At 42.2% G+C, this 20,362-nt stretch overlaps 1 protein-coding gene across 2 annotated transcripts in view; it reads left to right on the forward strand.

Moving 5' to 3' along the window:
• The first annotated feature begins 15,520 nt into the window (after positions 1–15,520).
• The window catches only part of LOC141273084 (uncharacterized), a 167,467-nt gene continuing 162,625 nt past the window's right edge, over positions 15,521–20,362 (forward strand). Inside the window, exon 1 of one of the 2 annotated variants that reach the window (XM_073684447.1) lies at positions 15,521–15,642. The gene's annotated coding sequence lies outside the window, so the exon portion shown is untranslated. The remainder of the gene's footprint in view (positions 15,643–20,362) is intronic. The other variant, XM_073684450.1, reaches the window with a different exon arrangement.

The following is a 20,362-nucleotide window of genomic DNA, read 5'->3' on the forward strand; positions in this document are numbered from 1 at the left end:
TTCGCGCCAAAAAATCGGCTCCGCCCATGAACATCCCTGATTTGCCATGCTGTCACGCAGATGTCATTCTCCTTGAGATGTTTAAAACTTTGGAAATATTTTTGCATCCAAATCCGGCTTTAAACTTTGCCACAACAGTATCTCGGACCTGCCTGGTGTGTTCCTTGGTCTTCATGACGCTCTCTGCACTTGAAACAGAACCCTGAGACTATCACAGAGCAGGTGCATTTATACGAGACTTGATTACACACAGGTGGATTCTAGTTATCATTACCAGTCATTTAGGATAACATTGGATCATTCAGAGATCCTCACTGAACTTCTGGAGTGAGTTTGCTGCACTGATAGTAAAGGGGCCGAAAAATATTGTACGCCCCACTTTTCAGTTTTTAATTTGTTAAAAAAGTTTAAAATTATCCAATAAATTTTGTTCCACTTCACGATTGTGTCCCACGATTGTGTCCACTTGTTGATTCTTCCCCAAAAAATTAGAATTTTATATCTTTGTTTGAAGCCCGAAATGTGGCAAAAGGTAGAAAAGTTCAAGGGGGCCAAATACTTTCACAAGGCACTGTAGGTGTGGTGCTTTCCATTTGGCTGAAGCAAGGAGCTGATAACTTCAGCTGGACAGCACACACACACCCATTCTGTCAGACCGGAAAGCACTGCAGGTCCCAGCCACCCTAACCTTAGTCCAATTAGAAAGACTGGGCTCAGTATTTGATGTAGGTGCCGGGAACCAAAAAATTAGCATAAATCAGAATAAGGTTCTAGCACTCAAAAAACACAATAGCATTGGGGTCAAAGGTTATATATATGTCCTTTTATTGATGTACATACAGCAAAATCCAATTTAAAGGAAGGTTCCTGCCCAATGTTTCAACCCACACGGGTTTTCCTCAGGGGCTTCAAAGACTAGTTCCATAGTATGTGAAAAAAACAGCAAAAGACCGAAGTATCAGTAACAATGTACGTACATCATCAAAATAACTTAGGTGTACATATGAAGAGTAAATATAGAATATGAAACAGCAGACATTCACCAAAGAAGGACCCATGACGTTTCAACATTAAGGGTATGTGCCCACGTAGCGTTTTTCAAGCGTATATGCTGCGGAATTTCCGCAGCGTAAACGCTTGGGAAATTCTAGGTAATCCGCACCCCATGGTCCCCAAGGGGAATCCGCATGTTCTATGCCCATGCTGCGGATTTTTCCGCAGCGTTCTTGATGCACGCAAAAATCCGCAGCATGTCAATTAATTTTGCGTTTCCGCAAGCGGAATTGCCTTTGCAAAGGAAAGGAAATTTTCCATGCCTTGGTTGTCGCCAATGCTCTAATATGATTAAAGACAATTTTTTTACCCATCCCATGTCGGGTAAAAAGTTCCCTATAAAAAGTTTTTTTACATGTGTGTCTACATTTGTTATATACCTTATCAAGTGTCCGTGCGGTCTCGGATATGTGGGTGAGACCACCCAGCATATACGGGACCGCATTAGTAAACATAAATCCATGATCCGCTGCAATATTTCTCATCAACATACTATTGCCCAGTTGAGATATCAGGTCATTGATCATGTGCCTGTTGGAAGAAGGGGAGGTGATAGGATTTGCAAATTAAAGGAACGTGAGACATACATAGTTACATAGTTTGTAAAGCCGAATAAATACTTGCGTCCATCAAGTTCGACCTGTTAGTTCTGTAATTGCTAAAGTTGATCCAGAGGAGGGCAAAAACCCCAAATGATTTGGCCAATCTTCACCTGAGGAAAAATTCCCTCCCGACTCTGAAACCAGCAGTCAGAATAAATCCCTGTATCAACCTACTATTTTATTTTATTTTTAAGTATATGCTGAAATCTGCCTGGTATCTAGAAATGCATCCAGTCCCCGCTTGAACTGGTGTAGTGAATCCGACATTACCGTCTCCTCACTCAGTGAATTCCATATTCTCACTGCTCTTACCGTAAAGAACCCCTTCCTATGCTGGTGCTGAAACCTTTTCTCTTCCAGTCTTAGTGAGTGCCCTCTTGTTACCGTAATATCCCTCCTTTTGAACAAATCCCGGGCAAGATCTCTATACTGTCCCCTAACATATTTGTACACATTTATTATGCCCCCCCTCAACCTTCTCTTTTCCAGGCTGAATAGCTCTAGTTTTGCCAACCTCTCTGGGTATTGCAGTCCCTCCATTCCCTTTATTAATTTTGTTGCCCTCCTTTGTACCTTTTCAAGCTCATTTATATCCTTTCTATATATTGGGGCCCATAAGTGAGCACAGTATTCCAAGTGTGGTCTGACCAGTGCTTTGTACAGTGGAAGAACAATGTTCTCCTCCTTTGCAGCTATACCTCTTCTGATACATCCCATTACCCTGTTTGCCCTTACAGCAGCGGCCTGACTTTGGGCACTCCAATTTAGTTTGCTATCAATCAAGATGCCCAAGTCCTTCTCCATCTCTGAATTCCCCAATGATTTCCCATTCAGTGAGTACTGGTGACTTCCATTTTTCCTTCCCATATGTATGACCTTACATTTCTCCTCGTTAAACCTCATTTGCCATTTAATGCTCCACCTACCCAGCTTATCCAAATCCCTCTGTAGGTCTGCACTGTCCTCTTTTGTATTAATTGTTTTACATAACTTTGTGTCATCTGCAAATATTGATATTTTACTATTTATCCCGTTGACTGTCGTTAATAAAGATATTAAATAACATTGGGCCTAGTACAGACCCCTGTGGTACCCCACTAGTGACGCTTACCCAATCTGAGTATATTCCATTTATAACCACCCTCTGCCTTCTATCCTTTAGCCAGTTAGCTACCCACTTGCAGACATTTTCCCCCAGCCCCATCATTCTCATTTTGTATACCAACCTATTATGTGGCACGCTATCGAACGCTTTTGAGAAGTCGAGATACACGACATCCACTGGTTCCCCCTGATCTACTCGAGAGCTAACCTCCTCGTAGAAGTCAATCAGGTTTGTTTGGCAGGAGCGATTCCTCATGAATCCATGTTGGTTCGGGATTAAAAGATTATTAGCATCAAGATGCTCCGTAATTGCCTCTTTAATGAAGCTTTCAAAAATTTTGCCCACAACGGACGTCAGACTCACCGGCCGATAGTTTCCGGTGTTACTTTTTGCTCCCTTTTTGAATATTGGCACTACATTCGCCTGTCGCCAATCAAGTGGCACAGACCCAGTCTCAACAGAGTCCTTAAATATAAGATATAACGGTCTGTCTATCACATTACTTAGTTCCCTTAGTACCCGTGGGTGTATGCCATCAGGTCCTGGTGATTTGTTTATTTTAATGTTACTGAGGCGTTTCTGTACCCCAGCTTGGGTTAGATTTGTCATACTTAGTGGAGGATTAAGTTTGTCACTTCTCATTTCTCCTGTTAGTTCGATTTCCTTTGTGAAAGTTGTCGAAAAAAAATTATTTAATAGATTAGCTTTATCCTCATCTTTCTCTATGATTTTGCCTTCCTCACTTTTTATCGGTCCAATATTATCCGATTTAATCCTTTTACTATTTATATACGTAAAGAACAGTTTGGGATTTGATCTACTTTCCCTAGCAATACGTCTCTCTGTTTCCTCCTTCGCTATTTTTATTTGTTTTTTACAGGTTCTCGTTTTTTCCTTGTAACACATTAGTGCCTCCTTACTGTTTTCCTGTTTTAATCTCTTGAATGCCTCTTTTTTGCTATTTAACGCCCCTTTTACGTTCTTGTTCAACCATATTGGTTTCCTCTTATTTCTGGCCCTTTTATTCCCATACGGTATATATCTCTCGCACTGAGTATTCAGAATTCTTTTGAAGGTTTCCCATTTACTATTCGTATTCCTTTGATTAAGAGCTTTGTCCCAGTCAATAAGTTGAAGGCTTTCTTTCAGCTGATCAAACTTCGCCCTCCTAAAGTTTAATGTTTTTGCTGTTCCCTTATTGATAACCCTACTGAAGGGCATTTTGAAGTCGATAATATTATGGTCGCTATTACCTAGGTGCCCCCCTATCTGTACCTCAGTTACTCTATCAGGCCTATTAGTCAATATTAAGTCCAACACGGCCTTCCCTCTCGTTGGTTCCTGCACTAGTTGGGAGAGATAATTATCCTTAATATTTGTCAAGAACCTTTTTCCTTTCTGAGATCTACAGGTTTCTGTTTCCCAGTCGATATCCGGGTAGTTGAAATCCCCCATTACAATCACTTCATTATGTTTTGCTACTTTGTCTATTTGTCCTAATAGCAGATTCTCATTCTCCTCTGTTATATTGGGTGGCTTATAGCAGACCCCCAGTAATATTTTATTATTATTTTTAGTTCCCTCTATCTCTACCCACATGGACTCGACCCCCTCTTCTCCCTCTCCTATATCTTCCCTTAGTCTGGGTTTTAGACATGACTTTACATATAAGCAGACTCCTCCGCCTTTCCCCTGTTTCCGGTCCCTTCTAAATAAACTATAATCTAATAAATTTACCGCCCAGTCGTAGCTATCGTCTAGCCAAGTCTCTGTTATACCTACGATGTCATACCTCTCCTCCGATATAAGCGCCTGCAGCTCATCCGCCTTATTGGTCAGGCTTCTTGCGTTGGTCAGCATGCAAGATAAAACTTTGGGGTTATTTAGCATCCTATTCTTCTCTAACGATCTAACTGTACTATCCCCACTCCACCCTCATTATATTCACTTCTCCCCTTCCCCCTTGCTTGCCTCACATCCCACCTATTTCCTTGGTTTCCCCCCCCCGTCTCTAGTTTAAAAACTCCTCCAACCTATTAGCCATCTTCTTCCCCAGCACCGCTGCACCCTCCCCATTGAGGTGCAGCCCGTCCCTACGGTAGAGCCTGTAGCCGACCGCGAAGTCGGCCCAGTTCTCCATGAACCCAAACCCTTCTGCCTTGCACCAACTCTTTAGCCACTTATTCACCTCCCTAACTTCCCGTTGGCGCTCCTGTGTGGCTCGCGGGATTGGTAGTATTTCTGAGAAAACTACCTTGGAGGTCCTTGCCCTAAGCTTCCTACCTAGGTCCCTGAAATCATTTTTAAGGACCCTCCATCTACCACTCACTTTGTCATTGGTGCCGATGTGGACCATGACCGCTGGGTCTTCGCCAGCCCCACCCAGTAACCTGTCAACCCGATCCGCGATGTGCCGGACTCTAGCGCCAGGGAGGCAGCACACCGTTCGGCGATCCCGGTCTTTGTGACAGATTGCCCTGTCTGTCCCCCTAATAATAGAGTCACCCACTACCAGAACCTGTCTTGCCTGCCCTACACTTCCCCCCCTCCCCCTCATTACTGGAGCATACACTCCCCCGGCGGTCAGAGGATCTGTCGTGCTCCAATAATGCCGGTTCTGAACCAGCCTTCCTATACTTCTTCCCTCTATCCCTCCTAACTGTTATCCAGCTCCCTGCCTGTTCAGCCTGCACTTCCCCTCTATGCTCCACCCCCAGTATTGACCCATTGAGTGTCTGCTCGGTGAGCAGCAAACTCCGTTCCATGTTGTCGATGCTCCTCAGTACCGCTATCTGAGCACTTAGATCCAGAATTTGGGCTTCCAAGTGCACCATATGCTCACATCTCTCGCAGCAGTATGGATCCTCGAGCGGTTGCTCACAGAATGCATACATTGCGCAAGATGTACACTGCACGGCTCTGGCCAAAATGGACGTCATTCTAAATATGGGGATACAGTCAGTATATATATACAAGTACAAAACACAATTATTAATATATTCTGGATTTACACACTTAAGACATTAGAACCTCATGGACTTAATCGGGAATATGAGGTTCATATTTGAATACTTATGTTCGGAAATCCAGCATATTGTTTAATGTGCCCCCCCCTTTTTTTCTGAACATATGCCATTATTTGTGATAAAATATGATGTGGTATAATATCTACAATGTACTATTTCAATATTTGACCTTTTTCATTTATTCAGTGTTTATGATTTACTTTCCAATTTTGATCATTGTATGTTTATTATATTCATGAATCATGTAATCAGTATTCTATTTTCATTTTTTACCTTCCTCTTCCCTCTTATATTTACCTTATGAGCTCGCCGTCCTACCACTAATTTATCCTTCTCTTTTTCAGACATTTCACAGTTAGATCCACATTGCTCCTATCATATTAACAGCCTTGCGGTTTAATCATTTGAATCATTTCCATACTTGTGTACCTGGTGACCATCTCACATTGCTTACCCCCCCTCCTTCTCCCTGCACACACTCATGCTGACACACTGTGCGAACATGCGCTCATCGCAAATAATAGCAGCACACACATGCGCTAGCTTGCGTTCCACATACTAGATCCTGCGTTCCAGCAGACCGGAAATAGGAAGCAGATGCATCATGGAGCACTGTATTTAAAGCTGCTCTGTCAGCACAGCGAGCGCCACACATCCAGGACTCCCTCTGCACAAACAGGTAATCTCTATATACCCAAGTGAGCATTTCTATCCGGTCTATTTGGAAACCACTTCTATGGGTCAACTACTTTGGATCCTCTTTAGTGGGACATGTTACCTTTTTATCCTCTTTTTTCCTAGGACCATTGTCTGTCATTCCTAAGTTCCGCATATTAAACAGGTAAATCATTGAGAGACCCTCACATTTTAGATATATGGATTATGTGCTATAGACACTGAGTGGTGTGTCATTTCATTTCAGCTACACAGGGTAACTCCCGCTGTAGTATACTGGTTGTGGCCATACTCTACCATTTTACTGACCAATTGGTATGTATAAAAATTTCCCTAGATCCCTGAGTTTCCACAATCTCTATGAATTTCCCACAACATAACAATCTTTTCACTATAGTATATCCAACATTCACTATTCGCAGCAAGTCCCGACCACATACTCTTCAATTCTCCATATGGGTATTATACATTTTTCATGTCTATTATCACAATGACATTAATACAGGTTCATGATCGTTATTAATTTTCACTACGCACTGTTATAAATTTTGCCGCTTGACCTTTTCTCCTATCCGGTTCATATTTCTATTTATATCTGCAATTTTATGTTCTCATGATAAAACAGCTTTAATATTGAAACGTCATGGGCCCTTCTTTGGTGAATGTCTGCTGTTTCATATTCTATATTTACTCTTCATATGTACACCTAAGTTATTTTGATGATGTACGTACATTGTTACTGATACTTCGGTCTTTTGCTGTTTTTTTCACATGGAACTAGTTTTTGAAGCCCCTGAGGAAAACCCGTGTGGGTTGAAACATTGGGCAGGAACCTTAAATTGGATTTTGCTGTATGTACATCAATAAAAGGACATATATATAACCTTTGACCCCAATGCTATTGTGTTTTTTGAGTGCCAGAACCTTATTCTGATTTACCCTAACCTTAGTGGCTGGACAGAGCCTGCACCTGTTACAATATTGGTGTGCATTACTGGAATCCAGTGGCCGGAGGAGCATGAGCAAGGAACAGCAAGCGCTAATAGAAGTCCTTGGAGATAGCAAAGGAGTTGTAGGAAACAATCCGGAGATAAGTGAGAAGAGCCTGGGTAAGACAGTTCAGGAGCTGGAGACAGAGACTAAACTAACAGCTAGGCACAATATTCAAACAATGAGTGAAGGATCCATGTGGCTTTAAGTATGCCCAAACAGGAAACAAGATGGATTCCACAGGTTCAGAATCTTAGTAAAGGGTAATTGCAGAACACAACAGCATCCTCCAGTGGTATGAAGTGAAATTGCAGCTCAATTATCAAGGTGAACAATAGCAGCCCCTAGTGGAAAAACTGTTGAACATTACTCCCCCGTCTTTGAACAGCAGCCTCCGGACGATGCTTGGCTAGGTTTATGTGGGTATTTTTGTTGAAACTCTTTAAGCAGTCAAGGAGCATTGATAATTTCTACAAGTTCCCAGGAATTATCTTCAGGGCCAAACCCTGGCCACTTTATTAAGTATTGCAATTTGTTTCTGAATATTTGGAAGTCTAGTACATTTTCAAATGTGTAATGTTCTTGTCCATTCACTTCAATATGATCAGGAGGAGGCAGACGACACCCTGGAAGATTTGGAACAAATGGCTTTAGTAAGGAGATATGGAACACTGAATGTATGTTCGTTGTTCTGGGAAGTTGAAGACGAAAAGCTACTGAGCTAACTTGTCCAATGATTTTGAAAAGAATAAATACATTTTTGGCCCAGTTTTGGTGAGGGTATATGGAGTGTCAAATTCTTGGTGGAAAGCCATATCTTGGAAGCTTGGAGAAGGTCTGCAAGATTTATCCGCTGCTTCTTTACGTTTCTCCTGGGAAAATTCTTAAAGTGTATTTTAGCATTTCCAGGTTCTGTTGCTGGGCTTGTATTCTGTCAGTGACAGCAGGAATAGGCATTTCTCTGGGAAAATTAGGAAGAATACTTGGATGGTGTAACCCAAATTTCCGAAGAATGGTGTTTTTTTGGTTCAAGCATTTTGAGAATTGTATGAAAATTCTGCCATAGCAAAGAAATCAACCGAGTCATCCTGAAGATGACAAATGTAGCATCTCAGATATTGCTCTAAGGTTTGGTTTGTGCATTCAGTCTGACCATTAGATTGAGGATGGAATGCAGAAGATAAGCTGACATCAATGTCCACTGCTGTACAAAAATTCTTCCAGAATCTCGATGTAAATTGTGTTCCACGATCAGAGATGATTTTGTCTGGAACCCCAAGAATACAAAACACATTTTGAATTACAAGATCAGCAGTCTCTTTAACAGAAGGCAAACTAGTGCATGGGATAAAATGTGCTGCATTGGTGAGTCGGTCCACCACTACTAGGATGGAACTCTTCCCTTTTGAAGTTGGTTGTTCAACAATAAAGCACATAGATATAGAGCCCCAAGGACAAGATGGAATTTTCAGAGGCTGCAATAATCCCATTGGTGATGTGCGGGGAGTTTTATACATGGCTCAGGTGCTACAGGAAGATACATATTTTTAATATCTTTTTAGCAATTGGGCTACCAAAAGAAACAAGACAGAATTCTTGTGTGTTTTGAATTCCTTTGAGTTCTGCTACCTTGTAATCATGAATCAGTTTCAATGCCTTTTAGCCTTACAGTTTCTTGAACATATACAGTACAGACCAAAAGTTTGGACACACCTTCTCATTTAAAGATTTTTCTGTATTTTCATGACTATGAAAATGGTACATTCACACTGAAGGCATCAAAACTATGAATTAACACATGTGGAATTATATACTTAACAAAAAAGTGTGAAACAACTGAAAATATGTCTTATATTCTAGGTTCTTCAAAGTAGCCACCTTTTGCTTTGATGACTGCTTTGCACACTCTTGGCATTCTCTTGATGAGCTTCAAGAGGTAGTCACCGGAAATGGTCTTCCAACAATCTTGAAGGAGATCCCAGAGATGCTTAGCACTTGTTGGCCCTTTTGCCTTCACTCTGCAGTCCAGCTCACCCCAAACCATCTCGATTGGTTTCAGGTCTGGTGACTGTAGAGGCCAGGTCATCTGGCGTAGCACCCCATCACTCTCCTTCTTGGTCAAATAGCCCTTACACAGCCTGGAGGTGTGTTTGGGGTCATTGTCCTGCTGAAAAATAAATTATGGTCCAACTAAACACAAACCGGATGGAATAGCATGCCGCTGCAAGATGCTGTGGTAGCCATGCTGATTCAGTATGCCTTCAATTTTGAATAAATCCCCAACAGTGTCACCAGCAAAGCACCCCAACACCATCACACCTCCTCCTCCATGCTTCACCGTGGGAACCAGGCATGTAGAGTCCATCCGTTCACCTTTTCTGCGTCACACAAAGACACGGTGGTTGGAACCAAAGATCTCAAATTTGGACTCATCAAACCAAAGCACAGATTTCCACTGGTCTAATGTCCATTCCTTGTGTTCTTTAGCCCAAACAAGTCTCTTCTGCTTGTTGCCTGTCCTTAGCAGTGGTTTCCTAGCAGCTATTTGAGCATGAAGGCCTGCTGCACAAAGTCTCCTCTTAACAGTTGTTGAAGAGATGTGTCTGCTGCTAGAACTCTGTGTGGCATTGACCTAGTCTCTAATCTGAGCTGCTGTTAACCTGCGATTTCTGAGGCTGGTGACTCGGATAAACTTATCCTCAGAAGCAGAGGTGACTCTTGGTCTTCCTTTCCTTTGGCGGTCCTCATGTGAGCCAGTTTGTTTGTAATGCTTGATGGTTTTTGCAACTGCACTTGGGGACACTTTCAAAGTTTTCCCAATTTTTCGCACTGACTGACCTTCATTTGTTAAAGTAATGATGGCCACTCGTTTTTCTTTACTTAGCTGCTTTTTTCTTGCCATAATACAAATTCTAACAGTATATTCATTAGGACTATCAGCTGTGTATCCACCTGACTTCTGCACAACACAACTGATGGTCCCAACCCCATTTATAAGGCAAGAAATCCCACTTATTAAACCTGGCAGGGCACATCTGTGAAGTGAAAACCATTTCCGGTGACTACCTCTTGAAGCTCATCAAGAGAATGCCAAGAGTGTGAAAAGCAGTCATCAAAGCAAAAGGTGGCTACTTTGAAGAACCTAGAATATAAGACATATTTTCAGTTGTTTCACACTTTTTTGTTAAGTATATAATTCCACATGTGTTAATTCATAGTTTTGATCCCTTCAGTGCGAATGTACAATTTTCATAGTCATGAAAATACAGAAAAATCTTTAAATGAGAAGGTGTATTTCACATTTTTGGTCTGTACTGTATATATTCAATGATTATGAGTCCATACTTTGTTTTGAAAAGTAAGAGATATATCATCTGGTGGATGCAGACGAATTGTGTTTGTCTCGAATGCTTCTCGTATATCATCCAGCAAATCTTTGTTATGGATCACTGCCAGGAAGTTAGACTCAGGCAGAATAGTTGTTGGTGGTGGTGCTGCTGTAGAAGAATCTTTGGAGAACATCCTGGATAAAGCATCAGCCTTACCATTACAGGGGCCAGGTCTGTAAGAGATAACAAAGTTGAATCGGTTGGTGGGGAGACAAACTTTTGGCAGACCTGATAAATTTAAGGTTATGATGATCAGTTATATAACAACAATTTGTTGAGCTGCTCCTTCTAGATGATGTCTCCATTCTTTGCAAGCAGCAAAGATAGCTAAAAGCTCTTTGTTCTCCACATCATAATTCTTTTCTGACATGGTCAAACTTTGGGAGAAATAGGCACAAGGATGTAGCAAATCTTTTGTTCCTGTTCTTTGTGATAGAATGGCCCCAACTGCACCGTCTGAAGCATTCACTTCTACAATAAAGGCATGTTCAAGATTGTAACGAATCAGGCAACAAAAAGCATCTTGTGCTTGAGGAGACCAAACAAACAATTTGCCTTTCTTTGTTAATTTTGTGAATGGTGCAATCTTTAAATGCTTATTTAAATGGCTGTAAAAATTGGCAAAGCCCACAAATCGTTGTACTTCTAACATGTTTTTTGGCTTTAGCCACTCAATGATAGCTTGAATCTTGGTAGAGTCCATTTGCAATCCTTGAGTAGAGATTATATAGCTCATGAACTGGATCTCTGCTTGATGGAACTCACATTTCTCCAGCTTAATATAGAGATGGTGGGTTCTTAAACACTAGTGCAGTTTTCACATGATTCTGATGTTCTTCTGCAGAATTAAAAAAATTAGTATATCATCCAGATAAATGACTACAAATTTATCAAGCAAGTCTCTAAAAATGTCATTAACAAAAAGCTGGAATGTTGCAGGAGCAATACAAACTCCAAACGACATGACTAAGTACTCATAGTGTCCATAACCTGATCTAAATGCCGTTTTCCATTCATCACCTGGTCTAACACGAATCAGGTTATATGCCCCTCGAAGATCTAGTTTCATGAACAACTTTTCATGACGAACTCTGTCCAACAACTCAGGGATCAAAGGCAGAGGGTAGCAATTCTTTACAGTAATTTTATTCAATTCTCTGTAATCAATGCCGGGTCTCAAGGAACCATCTTACTTTTTGACACAAAATATAGGTGCACCTGCTGATGATGAAGATGGACGAACAATTGATTGTGGGATTTTGAATCTGTAGCCTTGGCAACCCAAGGATTATTGGGAAATGTGCAGATGAGATTAGGAAGAAGGATAAAACCTCATGGTGATTAGGTTCCATTACTATCTCTAAGGGTTCAATCTCTGGATTCATTTGTACAGAATTTAGAGGAAATCCATTAACAGTTTCCATAGTAATGGATGAAAGTCTGTTTTAAATTTTTACCCCATGTTCTGTTGTGAAATAGATGTCCATAAAATTTCCATTTGCTCCTGAATCAACCATGGCAAATGTGGAAATCCATTGAGAAGCAACTTGAAATTTGATAGAAATGAACGAATGAAAGTCCTTGTTTACTTTTTAATGTTGGGTGCAATAGAGGAAATTGAATGGATGACTCCAGACTCCAGATCAGTAACTCGATCATCATGAGTTTCAATAAGGGAACTGGCCAAGGCTAAAGCTTTATGTGTCAGTAGCATTATGATACACAATACTTTTGATCTGTCAGTATGAAAGTGAGCAGGGTGTGCACTAATGTACAATCTGCACTGATTGATGAATCCACGAAACTTGTCACGGTCTCCACCAAACCTGAAAGGTCGGAGTGGAAGGGTCGGTGGAGGGGCTGGAGCTATATGTTGATTTTGTAATTGCAGAATCTGCTTACATTGCAGTGCAATCTTATTGCTTAGATCTTGAACAATATTCTGTAGATCCTGTGTAGCTTGTTAAAAAAAAATGTTATGGATGTCTGAGTTTCAAATGCCCTATGTTTTGTTTTTAGTGTTTGCATATCTGCATAGATGCTGGTAAGTATATCTAGATATGGGGAACAGAGCGCACAATAGAGTGATACCCTGTGGAGAGAGAGTAGGAGAGTGCTGGTTACGCTCACCTTGTGGAGTTGTGACTGGCACATCTCCTATGTAGGCATGAAGGAAAACAGCTGCTGCTGCCCTCAGGAGATATTGGATCCAGTTGGATGAACACGTAAGTGGGCTGCGCTGCTGGAGTAAATCCAGTAAGACTTTTTATTCACAATGCGTTTCAACGCTATACCGTCGTCTCCAGCAGCGCAGCCCACTTACGCATTCATCCTACTGGATCCTAGATGCTGGTAAGCAAACCGTTCATCTTATTTACACAAACCTCCAATTTTTCTCCCTCGGCGGCTTCCATGATAGATGGGCTTGAGTATTCTGTTACAATACTGGTGTAGCATTGCTAGAATTCAGTGGCCGGAGGAGCGTGAACAAAGAGCTGCAACAGTAATAGAAGTCCTTGCAGATAGCAAAGGAGTTTTAGGAAACAATCCTGAGATAAATGAGAATAGTCTGGATAAGAAAGTTCTGCCATCTTAGCAAGGGCCGAACACAACAGCAGCCTCCAGGGGTAAGGAGTGAAACTGCTGCACAAGTATCAAGGTGAACAATGGCGACCACTAGTGGTTATACTGTAGAAGGAACACAGGAATCCATACAGCGCAGTCCAGAGCTTCTGGTTCTCACAGCTCTGCTATCATCAGCATCGCCCGCAGAGTGAATATGGCGGCACAGGATGACAGAAGCAGACGTTGCAGGAGTAGGTTCTGGTGGAGATGTGACACTGTCTGAGAGCAGCATGATGTAGGGGCAGAAACCCTGATTTAGCAATGTATCACTTCGCTGCTTGCTGTAGTTTTGATTAAAAACATTTTTTTCTGCTGCAGATCTACTAGTTCTCGGAATTCTGAGCTCTTTATAACCCCGCACACACCAATGATTGGCAGCTTTCTGTGCACACTATGTACTATGCAAAGGCAGAAAGCTGACATTCAGGGGTGGGGGCAGGGTTGAACTGCATGGCAGCAGGTTTACAAGTCCTCTAGTGATAATCTTCCGCTGATAACACAATGATTTTATAAAAACTACACTAAGTAGTCCATTATACCCTTTCTGACATAGAGCGTAATAGTACGCCCCACGTCAGATCCCCCTGTTTGGTGCGGGCTCCAGCACTGAGCCCACACCTTTCCGGGCACATGTCAGCTGATCTATACAGCTGACATGTGCCTGCAACATCCACTGGTGGAATCGCGATCCATCCGCGGCTATTAACCAGTTAAATGCCGCTGTCAATCTCTGGCCCTGCCCATCAGTGACCCCGTCACATGATTGCGGGTCACCATGACAACCCGGTGTCTGCAGGAGACCCCTGTGGTTGTCACTGCCAGAAGGCTATGAGCGCCGCCCAGTGGTCAGCTTACATAGAAAGTGAGCAAATCTGCTACACACAGGCGATCTGATCATCACCTGTGTGTAGCACAGGAGATCAGACAAGTGCAGCTTCAAGTCTCCCATGGAGACTATTGAAGCATGGAAAAAGTGTAAAAAAAAGTTTTAAAACAAATTAAAAAAATATAAAAGTTTAAATCACCCCCTTTTTCCCCATTCAAAATAAAACAGTAAAAAAAAAAAAACACATACACATCACATAATCGGTATCACCGCATTTAGAATCGCCCAATCTATCAATATGAAAAAAGAATTAATCTGATCGGTAAATGGTGTAACGAGAAAAAAATTCTAAACGCCACAACTATGTTTTTTTGGTAGCCGCAACATTGCAATAAAATGCAATAACGGGCGATCAAAACATCGGATCTACCCTATAATGGTATCAATAAAAACGTCAGCTCGGCATGCAAAAAATAAGTCCTCACCCGGCCCCAGATCCCGAAAAATGGAGACGCTGCAGGTCTCGGAAAATGGTGCCATTTGTTTTAGCAAACTTTGGATTTTTTTTCACGATTTAAATAAAAAAGAACCTGTACATGTTTGGTATCTACAAACTCATAATTACCTGGAGAATAAGAATGGCAGGTCACTTTTAACATTCAGTGAACGTGGTAAAAAAAAAAACAACACTTTTTTTGCAATTTCACCTCACTTGGATTTTTTTCTCATTTTCCAGTACACCTTATGGTAAAACCAGTGATGTCGTTCAAAAATACAACTTGTCCCGCAAAAAATAAGCTCTCACATGGCCATATTGACCAAAAAATAAAAAAAGTTATGGCTCTGGGAACAAGGGGAGCAAAAAGCGAAAACGCAAAAATGGAAAATGCTCCGGTCATGAAGGGGTTAAGTGAACCATCAATGGAATCAAGGTCTCTGTCTCTGTATCATGCTGCTCTCAGATTAGCTAGCAAAAACCAGGTGACCGAGACGCTTTAAGTTCCTATATGGTTCTTGCAATTCTTTGGGACATTAATGTGAATATGACAGATTTCACAGTACAAGCTGCAAATAGACCTGATAAGGATCTTGTAAGTACTTGGATATCCATGTCCGAATCACTGACTAATCCTTTATGAAAGTTGAATTTAATCTCCGCCTGATTGACAGCTGTTCAGTGTCCTGCCTGCTCCTGAAATCCTACACTGCTCTATACAAGCTGCAGCTGTCAGTTTGACTCGGTGGATGGGAACTGAAGACACGTGGATCGTGAGTTCTCTCACTTTATCACTCGACTTCTAAATTGCTAATTTTTTGATACCAGGATTAAGCAACCACATGGATTTTCAAAGTAAGTTTACAACTCTCATCAGATCTAAAATATCTATTCAACAATGTATTGGGAAATTTGGTAACAAATCAGATTTAAAGAAGCGGCCTATAGTGTCAAGTCCACATTGTATCATACCTGATAGCAAAGAGATGTCATGTAATTCCTTGTCTATGATTTAGCCCAGGGCTACCAAGCATTCTTTTGTAGCCTGTGAAATGATATAAAGGCAATCTGGGCAGATATTCTGCGAAGGTCGCAGCGTCCTTTAAAACAACTAGTTTGCCTGATGGTTATGCAGCAATTGTAATGTGAAATACAAGTGATCAAATGTGTGTAGTATGAAATTTATGGGGTGGTTATGCACGGGCAATGGCTATGTGTGGACCCCTTCCCAGGTTGCTTAGAGAACTAGCTGTCACCATGAATAAGCGAGGCCAGATATGGAATACATTTTCCAGGACTCTTATTACTGTGACTTATATGTTTGTGTTTGAATGATCACATGTATAAACCTTTAATAGCAGTTAAAGAGACTTGTCAAGAATGCCAGCTCACAGCAAATGTTTCTGCCAGGCTCCACTATATATATTCTTAACCCTCAGTAATATCTTACTAGCCATACTCCCCCAGCTTTTCCCTTTAACCCCTTACTGGCATATTATGTACATTTATATGTCGACTCCCTGATTTTGATGTAGGCAGATGATGACTGTTAACCTGTTAATTGCCGCTGTTGATCTGTGACAGCAGTATTCACAGTGTACGGCCCAATGGCACACTGTTCTTTCAGCACGGGGTGATGACAGCTGAAGGTGTGCTGAAGACCCAAAACACAAATTCTGAATTGAATTTCTTATTTCAATATTTCCTCACTTGGAATTTTTTTCTCTTTTCAGTACATCACATGATAACTTGGATGGTGTCATTCAAAAGTACAGTGACATGTAAAAGTTTGGGTACCCCTGGTCAAAATGACTGTTATTGTGAACAGTTAAGAAAGTTGAAGATGAAATGATCTCTAAAAGACCTAAAGTTAAAGATGACACATTTCCTTTGTATTTTAGGCTAAAATAAATATATATTGTAATTTTTTACATTTTAAAATTACAAGAAGGAAAATGGGCCGATTCAAAAGTTTGGGCACCTTTAGGAGATTTGTGTGCTCAGATAACTTTGACCCAGGTTTCAGACCTTAACCCCTCAATGACCGCCGTAATGCATTTTCACGGCGATCATTAAGGGTACTTATTCCTCAGCGCCGTGAAAAAGCGATGCTGAGGAATAAGTAAATAGCACCGCCCGGTGGCGGCGAATCCTTCGAGTGTCAACTGTGTGTGACAGCTGACACCCTGCAGTATCGGCCCCGACCGGTCTCGATGCCGATTAACCCCTTAAATAACACTGTCAATCATGACAGCGGTATTTAAGTTGTTACAAGGGGGTCTTGTGACGCCCCCTTAGTGACCATCGGACCCCCGTGATGAGAATCGCGGGTTCTAATTGTTACCATGGTACCCTGAGATGATCCCAGAGGACGGTTGCCAGTGATATCCAGCAACAAGCAGAGTCAGTGAGTCAAATATGACTCACTGACAGGTCTCATACACTGCAGTACAGGTATACTGCAGTGTATGAGATCAGCAATAAAAGTGAAAATCACACATGTCCAAAGTGGAACTTGGTGAAAAAGTAAAAAAAAGTTAAATAAAACATGTAAAAAAAAAAAACACACAAAAAGTGCACACAAATCACTAAAATCCTTTTTGCCGCTCAAAACACAGCGTTTGTGATAAAACAAAAATAAATGAAAAAAACGTACACATAATTGGTATCGCCGCGTCCGGAACGACCCGCTCTAAAAAGCCGTCACGTTATTTAGTCCGTTTGGCAAGTGCTGTAAAAAAAACAAAAAACGAAAATGATGCTTATTCATCATACTGACTCACAAAAAAAGTGAATAAAAAGCGATCAAAATTTGCACGTAAATAAAAACGCCAAACCGTCCCGAAAAAAGATAAAAAAGTTACAGCTCTCAGAATGTGACAATGCAAAATCAACTTCTTTTTTGTAAAATACTGTTATTAGTCTGTAATAGTGTTGAGCATTCCGATACTGAAATATCGGGTATCGGCCGATATTCGCGGTATTGGAATTCCGATACTTAATTCCGATACTTTTACAATATCGAATACCGGAATCGGAAGTTCCCATAATGCCTGCGCTCTGCAGTGTCTCTGAAGGATGACAGGCTGGATGGCAGCGCTCAGCTGCGATCCAGCCTGTCATCAGAAAGCCATCCCAGCGTGAGAGAATTCTACTGATTGTTTAAAAGCCGGCGGGCGGTAAAAAGCCACCGGCTTTTAAACAATCACACAGCCCCATACTGCTTCCCCGCAGCCTCCCACCCCGATCGTAAGTTAGGACCGGGCGGGGAGCACAGCACCAAGGAGCGGGGAGCGAAGGACCCGGGCGGGGAAGCCGGCAGTGAAAAGACTTCACCGCCGGCTTTCCCGTTCTGTGCTGCGCTTTCCCGCCGGTTATTTCAAATGAACAGCTGAGGTATCAGGTGATGCTGATCAGCTGTTCATTTGAAGTCGCCACGGTGCCCTCAGAGGGTTCATGTGAGTTCATACTTGACTGCATTGCATGAACTCACATGAACTTTCCCACGGCCGCACAGGTCAGCCACACCTCCCAGACCATCAGCCCGTCATGATTAGTGTCTGTGCGGTGTCTGTGCGGTGTCTGTGCGGTGTCTGTGCGATGTCTGCGGGTGTGTGCGTGCAGGCAGACATAGGCCGATGTGACACTACTACTCCCATCGGCCTATGTCTGTCCCCCGTCCACTCGTGCCAGCAGGATCAGCTCAATGGGAGCAGTAGTTCCCATCAGCCTAATCCTGCTATTTAAATTGCCCTACTGTGTCCCCAATAAATTTTAAATACATTTCATTGGTGGCCAGTGGTTACCTACAATAAATTAGTTTATACATTACCTGTCCCCGCCGATCGCCACCTAAAATAAAGTAAAAAATAAAAAACTACACCTATACTCACCTAGACACCTAATTCACCGAAGCCATCGATCTCCTGTAATAAAATATAAAATAATAAACCACAACCTTATCCTTACCCCTCAGTAGTAGTCCACGAGTGTCCCACGAAGATCTCCAGTTCAGAGCGGCCACATAGAATGTGACCGCTCTGAACCGCTGCCGCCGTTAGAATGACGGGGCCGTAAAGCGTCCCCGTCACTGCATAAGCGGGTTCGCCGGAGTTCAGGCAGCGCTGCTCCGGTTAGCTCCTTTACGGCCCTGCTGTATCGTGAGAAATTCCCACGATACAGCAGTGCCGTAAAGGAGGTCTCCGGAGCTGCGCTGCCTGAATGCACTCCGGTGACCTCAGTCAGTGGCTCCCGCTGCCGGGAGCGGACGTGTTCCCGGCAGCGTGAGCTTACAGCAGCCATGCACAGCTGTCACCATCTCCAGATGTGACAGCTGTGCATGGGAGATCAGCGCAGGAACGTGGACAGGTAACTATTTTTTTTTAGTAAACTAAGAATTAAATAAAATGGTGTGTTTTATTTCAAATAAATTATTTTTTTCTGGGTGTTTGTGTTTTTCTTTTTAACACTTTGTAGGTTAGTAATGGGGGTGTCTTATAGACGCCCATCATTACTAACCTGGGCTTCATGGCAGCTGGCGCTGACATGAACCCCACCACTATTACCCCCTGCCACCGCACCAGGGCAGCGTGGAAGAGCGAGGCTAAGTGCCAGAATTGGCGCATCCTATGGATGCGCCATTTCTGGGGCGGCTGACGGCTGGTGTTTCTAGCCTGGGAGGGGGCACCCTTCCTGGGCTATTAATATCAACCCCAGCTGTCTGCCTAGCCTTTGTCTGCCTAGTCATTTTTTTGGGGGGGTCCCCCATTTTAATAGCTAGTAAAGGCTAGGTATTCAGCTGGGGGCTGATATTAGTAGTCTGGGAAGCTCCGTGGGTATTACCCCCTTCCCAGGCTTCAAACATCTGCCCCAGCCGTCGGCTTAACCTCCGCTAGAGACTAAAATTAGGGGGAACCCCAGGCCAATTTTTTTTTTAATAAATCCTTTATTTTAACACTAAATGACAAGTACAGTAATCAACACTGTCACTGTACTTCATATATATGTGACTGACATGTTTCTATCTATCTAATCTATGTGTGATTCTCTATTCTTTCTATTCTAAATTGTCGGGTACCGCTGCTGAATTGCCGGCCGGCTTTTTTAAAGAGACGGTGCATAAAAACACTAATATTTTTTTTAATAAATCCTTTACACTAAATGACAAGTACAGTAACCAACACTGTCACTGTACTTCATATATATGTGACTGACATGTTTCTATCTATCTAATCTATGTGTGAAGCTCTATTCTTTCTGTTATAAATTGTCGGGTACCGGTGTATGCCGCTGCTGAATTGCCGGCTTTTCATGTTTCACTGTGAGCACTGTTCCCATCGATTTGGGCAACCACCTCCCCCAATACATTCTACATTATTGTTAGTTGTTTTCCTTCATGTAGAATTAACCTACAAGGAAAGAAAGGGTTTATTTTCATTCCGATATTTGTGTCCCATTGACTTGCATTGGTTTCCGGTATCGGAATCGGCGATATCCGATACTTTTTGGGTATCGGCCCGATCCAATCCGATCCGATATTTCCTGATATCGGAAGGTATCGCTCAACACTAGTCTG

Source organism: Phyllobates terribilis, unplaced genomic scaffold (genome assembly GCF_046119375.1).
Source record: "Phyllobates terribilis strain yellow unplaced genomic scaffold, ASM4611937v1 Scaffold_5__5_contigs__length_657084704, whole genome shotgun sequence".
In the NCBI taxonomy this organism is placed as follows: domain Eukaryota; kingdom Metazoa; phylum Chordata; class Amphibia; order Anura; family Dendrobatidae; genus Phyllobates; species Phyllobates terribilis.